The sequence below is a fragment of the Lissotriton helveticus genome, chromosome 7, assembly GCF_964261635.1.
Source record: "Lissotriton helveticus chromosome 7, aLisHel1.1, whole genome shotgun sequence".
Classification (NCBI taxonomy): Eukaryota; Metazoa; Chordata; class Amphibia; order Caudata; family Salamandridae; genus Lissotriton; species Lissotriton helveticus.
This window is the reverse complement of record NC_136068.1, coordinates 175,707,841-175,715,294: the sequence shown is the minus strand read 5'-3', so window position 1 is coordinate 175,715,294 and position 7,454 is coordinate 175,707,841. Positions and strand designations below refer to the sequence as shown.

Sequence of the window (7,454 nt, the reverse complement as noted above, 5' to 3'; positions counted from 1 at the left end):
GAATTCACAAAGAGGAAAGGGTCCCTTGGGACCTTTTCCTGTTCGCGAATACGTTAGCACCAAATTGAAATTGGTGTTGAAAAGCAAATGTTTTGCGTCCGCATTTAGGTCACAAAACATTCGTACATAGCACTGTAAGTCAGCATTAGGAAGGGACGCCCTTAGCACACCACTTCCTAATACGAAATCACTAACCCATTTTGCGATTCAGTAATAGGTTACCGTATCATAAAATAGAGTTTGCACATGGAAGAAAGCTTTTTTTGATCTCAAACGGCCCTATTCAGCGAATCAGGCCATTTGCGACAGAAAAAAAGCTCAAGGTGAGCAATCTTTGAACTTACTTGGCCCAAATCCAACTGAAAACTGGCTCTCAACTGCCATATTGCTTAATAAAGTGGTCTGGTTCAGAGCGGTATATTCATGAAATCCTGTGCTATTGAATGACTTAGGCTTCCTTTGTAGCATTATTTCCTTTGACTGGATGAGGTTTCCCACATTCTGAACGTAAAAAAGTTTTTAAGCAACCTCAAGCTTGTAGTGCTGATGAAATCTATGTTAGGGGCATGAAATCAAGTTACTGCAACAGTCAGATTGATGGAGTCTCTCCTGACCTCCAGACGGTGAGTTGTGCCCTGCAATTGGAGTCCCTGGATACTAGTGTGGCAGAAGCACTCACCATATACAGTGAAAGTTTGATTTTGTGATGCTGATGCAACTGTTGTGGGACTCCAGTTAAATTCTGAATCTTGCTAACCCAATTCCAGTGACTGATATCGACATCACAGTACAACCTGCAAGCAGTAGGACTCTTCTTCCAGCTTTCTCAGCACTGCCCTTGGCGACCAATGTGGAAACAGCCTTCTCCACTCCAAGGGGCAAAATGGTTAGGAGCCCATGGAGCTAAATTTCACTGATGCATAGCAATGTAGGGCATAGAGCTGACTAGTTAGCTGCTGAACGATGACTAGACCAAAGTCAACCAAAGTTCTCATCCTCATGTTGTCCTTAGAATGGAAGAGGTCAATGCATGAATATTGGAGCTCACAATTGAGTTCAGGGTGAGGTTCCTTGGTTTCTTCAGTGTTCTCTAATGGAATAAGGTCCTCATGGGTTTCTTTGTGCAGCATGTTTCATTTTGGTGGATGAGATGGGAGAAACAGAATACGGAAAGGCTGAGATTGCCCCAATAGCCAATATAAACATACTTCCAGCCCTCCTTTACATCACATAAGAAATTATTTCAATGCAGAGGTGTAATATATCATTCATTGGAATGCCAGTCTCATGATGTAGCCCGGCATGCCTCTTTGACGAGGACCCACCATCTCAGAAACAGAGAAACAGCATGACGTGCATGAGATGGATATGGCAAACCCTACAATGACGCCCCAGGCGCACGCCATAAGAACAGAGCAAACAAATTTACGAGCAGAATTCCTCCAAAAGGTTCCACTCTGATGGTATGGCCTGTGGTTCTAGTTGCAGGAAATTAGTGATGAGTCTTACCCAAACCCATGTACTGAGAATGCCTAATACAAAAGCACAGTTTACGATCCCTTGTATGAACACGAGTAGGCGGACGTTTATCTGAGGCTGGCGCAGGACGTCTACAATTATCGTATACAGGTGTGCCAAGGAGAACCCAAGGAGTGCACGCACAACCATGAACAACCAAGGACGAGGGCCGAACATTCCAGAAGCACCTAGCACAGCAAATTCAATTGCTGTAACAGGTAAGACGATGTTGTCTAGCCACAACTCAGGGTAGATCTCTCTCGCATACCTTAAATGGGCATCTCCAAATCTCATAATCTGGTATCCAACGATGCGGGCAAGGACCAGACACATGACAATGGACAACAGACGATGAAAGACGAATTTTCCACAAAACCATTGCAGGCCACCTTCAATTGACAAAGAAGGTGCGAGGATCTTTCCTATCAAAAACAGGAGGTAGTTGTTGTTTATCTGAAATAGAGGCCAGTCTCGTAAAACCATCACATACATGTATGCACAAATCCAGATAACGAGCAGATACACGACAACGGACAATAGCAATCCCACTTGAGGATCTAAAAGACAAATTAAAAAGGAGAGCAGGTTACAACATTGATTTTGTAATACCTTCAAATGTCATCAGCTGTCATCATATTTACAAATTATTAATTGATTTTCATTTACTTACATTTTTCCATAACCCTCACGTCACTGCTTTTGATTGCTTTTGAGAGGAGGAAAAGCAGAAAAGATGAGTTGGAGAGCAAATATATTAAAGTGGCTATTTAATGAAAAGAAAAGAAAGCTTGTGCTCTTACCCTTGACACATGAACAATCATCAACAAAAGGGCTTTGTAATGTCCCTTTAATAATGCCGGGTTGTTCTGTGTGGACTAGTGTGACATCATTCACTGAAAGGCTCCTTTACACTGGAGTGGAAAGTTATGGGTTAATGGTTAGTATGCTGGGAGGAACAGGTAGGTTTGGTGCTCTTCAGAACTTTATAAAGTTGCTTTTGCCATAAAACTGACAGGAGATGCAGGGACGGTGGATCGAACGTTTTACGTCTGGCTGGGGCAGGGATCTTCTATCTTACATGATTTGAGGACAGCAGGTTTCAAGAAGGGGAATCTATTAGTCTGCTCAGTAGAAAGGGTTGACGCTCCCCAGAGAAGGGGTGTCCAACATACATCCAGAAGGGAAGCACATTTTCTACAATTTCTGGAAATCCCTATATATATTCAATGTAATGTAATTAATCAATACATAATCAGCGATTAGTCATAACATCTGGCTGGATCCTATCCTCTTAGATCTACTTTTGGACACAACTATAGTAATCACATGGCCAGCAGGTTGCCTTGTAGAGATTTGTGAGCTAGTCTTTCAGACGAGGTTATAAATCGGTGGACTGTTTGATGGCGATCCAGTGAAGGGATTGAAGAGGCGATATGGTAGTCCTAGACCATTTAATTGTCAGGAGATTTTGTATCAGTATGCATGCAATGACCAGGTCAGCTGGACATCCAAGAGAGGGGCAAAGGATTCACAGCCCTGTGGGTTCTTTGATAAATAGCAGCAGCAAAAGGAGTCTTGCATCATGTCTGAACATGTGTTAGACAAGGCAAAATTTGAGGACCACCCCCAATAGCCTCTTGAACTTCAAGGAGTACCTGGGTGATGTTGGCATCCTGCGACACTCAGGTGTACAGATTTAGAATAATTGTGTACTTCATTCATATGGTGTTAAGTGATTGCTAGAGGTGCTTGCCCTGATAAAGGAGTTCAAATAACTCTGATATGCATTGGTTAAAAATGAAATCTGCATGGATCATTAGACGTGTTGTCGTAAAGACATTACATAAAATAAATAAATAATTAGTAAGAGAGAAAAGCTGAATCAGTGTAAGGATTTTTTCAATGCACAAACGATAAAAGATGGCAGAATAAAAAGGGATGTCAAATACATTTGATCCCTCGTCCATACCTAAGTACGGTCTTCTTAACTTTATATATTTAGAATATGCTCAGCATAGGTGAATAATGCTGTTGCTAGAAGGGAAGATAAGTGAGGCAAGTTTCACATGCATTTCAGCACCAGTCCATTCAATGTCACTACTTCATCAGGTCGGTAAATTGGTGCATTGTGAATTGAATTGAATTTGAATTTAAAATTATTTATAAAGCGCACGTACACCAGCGGTTTCATGGCGCTACAAGTAACAGAAGATCTGGGCGAAAAAGAAAAAGGACTGGAACTGGGGGAAGGAGAGACAAACTGCTAGTGGATCAGTTGAAGGACTTCGTGAAAAGATGAGCCTTGAGCTGCTTTCGGAATTGTGGGTATAGGTTTAAGGCTCTAAGCTCAAGAGGCAGGGAGTTCCCGAGGAGGGGGGCAAGGGTCGCAAATTTCGAACCTCCATTTCTTTCTCCGGAACCGAGGGACTGTAAGAAGGGACAAGGTGGATGAACGTAGTTCCCTGGTGGGAACGTAAGGGGTGATCTCAGATGAGATGAAAGCCGGTGCCGTGCCCAGTCGAGCTTGAAAGACAATGGAGGCAATCTTAAACTGGACACGGGCACGAACAGGGAGCCAATGGAGAGACTTTAGGAGGGGAGTGGTGTGGTGGGACTTCGGGAGTTTGAACACCAGGTGCGCCGCCTGGTTTTGGATTTGCTGCAGACGCCGTAGGCTATATGCAGGTATACCTGCATATAGGGCGTTGCCGTAATCCAGGCGGGAGACGACCATAGCCACGGTGATTAATTTGAGGGCAGCGAAAGTAAAGATACGGGACACCCTGCGTATAGTACGCAGTGCAAGGAAAGAAGAAGAAACTACAGAGCTAACCTGGGAGTGAAGGGTGAGTTGAGAATTAAGTTTAATGCCTAATGTTTTGACTGAGGTAGAGGGGATAGGAGGAGAACCTAGGGAGGGGGGCCAAAATGAAGAAGACCAGGGGCTGGATGAACCACCCGTCAACACCAGCTCAGTCTTGTCTGGGTTGAGTTTCAGATGGTTGTGGTTCATCCAGTCCCGGATGTGAATCATAATAGATTGGAAATTAAGAACAGAAGAAGGAGAAGAAGACAGATTAAAGAGAAGCTGGAGGTCGTCCGCATAATTAAACACGGCGACCTCCATTTGTTGCAGTGAGAAAATAAAAGGGGCAATATAAAGGTTAAACAAAAGGGGGGAAAGGGAAGAGCCTTGGGGGACCCCGCACTGGACTTTCCGAGCGTCCGCAGTAAAGTCACCCAGGCGAACTGCCTGGGTGCGGTCCCTCAGGAAGGAGGATAACCAGACCAGTGCGGTGCCCCCGATCCCCGCCGCCTCGACACGGGAAAGTAAGATGGTATGATCCACCGTGTCAAAAGCGGCTGAGAGATCGAGGAGGACCAAAGCCTGGGGCTGGTTGGTGTCCATTCCCTCCCTGAGGTTGTCCAGGACCGAGAGGACTACGGACTCCGTGGAGTGTGCGGGGCAGAATCCGGCTTGGCGGGGGCGAGTGCTCCGTGCTTCTCCACAAAGGAGCTCAGAGCGCAGGTGACATTGTGGATCACAGTATCAAAGGCTGAAGAGGACCAAGGGCATCACCATCATTCTAAATTCTGTGAGGTTTTTTTTTTTTTTTGCAAAAAAAAACCTTTGTTTGGGAGTTAAGGTTTGAACCTCAACCCTTCATGGTATTGGTACCCACTGTGCCCTAGCTAATGAAATATCGAAGCGGTGTCTTTGCCCATATTTCAATAGTACTATCTTCATTATCAGGTTCAAAAATTCAAGAAATGTGGCATTACAATCTTCAATTTATAATTGCACCAACGTTCTTGTGAGGCTCCAATAACTTTTGAGGTCACGGTAATGTGCTATTTCTTATAAGTCTATATTGTAGACATTTACTGAATTTACAATTCCAACTAATTCTTCAGGAAGCTAAGGTGCGTGAAAGCAGGGTCCAGAGATCTAGATACAATGCAGGGAAACATTTGATGAGCTTTGAGTCTTACATTCAGGGTCGGAAAATTGGTTTTCAATCCATGACTGGGCAGTATGTCATTTAGGTCATCTATGGTACCTACTGGCTGCCTGCTTGAGGATGATAGAGCATCACTCCTCAGTATGAATGCCAATAAAGCAGGGTACTAGCTGCTTAAATAAAAAAAATGCAGATTACAGCACTCAATAATCTCAGATGATGCATAAATGAATATTGGAAACAGAATGGAAGGGGCGTGTGACTCCTTCGTATGCCATACCATGTAGAGAGCCTATTGCTGAAGGCTATCCTGATATTTGTTCCTGTTCAGGTCTCCAAGTCATTGCTAGTCAAACATTTTTCAAGTCAATATGAGGCTCCCCAGATAGATACCATGATTCATGGCCCTTAAGTCACCTCATTGCCAACTGACATTTGCCAACTGCACTCTGTCATAAAACAACAGCATCCCCTACTAGACATTAAGAGATGTAAGTCTGTCCGACGTTGGTGCTGAAATCTAAAATCTGCTTTGTTTAATTAAGGAATTTGTCAATACAAAGATCAGCACTGCTTAGAAACAATGAAAAACATATTTTTATGATTAGTGGAGAATTTGGAATTGGACAAAATTTGATTTTTTTTTTTTTAAACATTTTATTTTTGTTGTTGCTATCACATGTCATACATTTGACAACAATCATTCTGTAGAGCAGCGTCAACATTCAGCTGCCTACGATTAATAGAGCAACTTTTTATTTTTTCCCCCCCCAACATAAAACTTGCTACTTCACGGGTTGCATTGATTGAGCTCGCCCTGTATGCTATTGCAGCATTGGTGTGTATACATTCGTTCATCAGCCCTAAGGCCAGTCTCTAATAATACCATTCACTCTTCTATGCCTGTCCCCCAGTTCCCGGGGTCATTCTGTATCTCGGGATCCTCCTCCTCCCCTTTCATTGCACCAGATCCTCCTCGTCCCCTGAGCTATCCCCATCCTCCTCTTCAGGCAAAGGTTCACAAATGTCCCCCCTGTATGTGTTCCATGGTAGCCAAATTCTGTTTCATTTACGTGGATTATGTCTCTGCTGATATACTGCCCTCTCTGTCACCATTAGCATGTCCATATTCCTGCACCACTGCGCTAGTGTCGGTGCCTCTGGTGCTCCCCAATTTTTCGCGATATCTCGCTTCGCCATCATTACGCCAATGACCACCCACCCCTTTGCATTCATTGTTAAATCTGTTGGGCCCCATACATTCAGGAGACAAATTCTGGGGTCAGGCGTGAACGGGTTCTGGAGGGCTTGACCGATCGTGCGTGTGACACGCCTCCAGTAGTCCTGTATGATTGGGCAAGTCCATATAGTGTGGAACAGTGTACCCTCCTCTCCACATTCCCTCAGGCAATACGGGTGTTCCGCTCTGTGTATTTTGTATAGTGTAGTGCGTGTGTAGTAGACCCTATGCAGTACTTTGAGTTGGACCAGCCTGAATCGGGTGGAGATGCCCGCCTCTCTGGGCGACGCCAGGGCTGCGTTCCATTCTGCCTCATCCAGGTCTCCCACCTCATCCACCCAGTATCCCTTCAGCCTTTCAAGGGGATCCGGTAAGTTGTTCATCAGTTTGCGGTAAGTGAGGGAGGTTGCACTGGATTCCATGTAGTCCGTAAGCAATCGGTCCTCTAACGGGGCTGATTCCGGAAGCGTCACCCCTGGCTCTAATACCGACAAGAGCGCGTGTCTAATCTGTATGTACCTATATGTTTCGGTCACTTCTAGGTTATATTGCTCCCTCAGGGTTGCAAAGGAGAGCACTCCATCCCTTGTCCATAGGTCGCCCACCGTAGAGATCCCAATGGTATCCCATTGGTCAAACCCTTTTGAGCTGCGCAGGTTGCCGAGGGCTTTGGCGTCCCACAGTGGCGTAAGGTTAGTGATCACTCCCTCCCACGCCAGCCGTCTTTGCGCCTT

General features: G+C 44.8%; 1 pseudogene; it reads right to left on the bottom strand.

Moving 5' to 3' along the window:
• Positions 1–318: 318 nt before the first annotated feature.
• Positions 319–1,406, bottom strand: LOC144768980 (solute carrier family 2, facilitated glucose transporter member 10-like; annotated as a pseudogene).
• Positions 1,407–7,454: the final 6,048 nt, after the last annotated feature.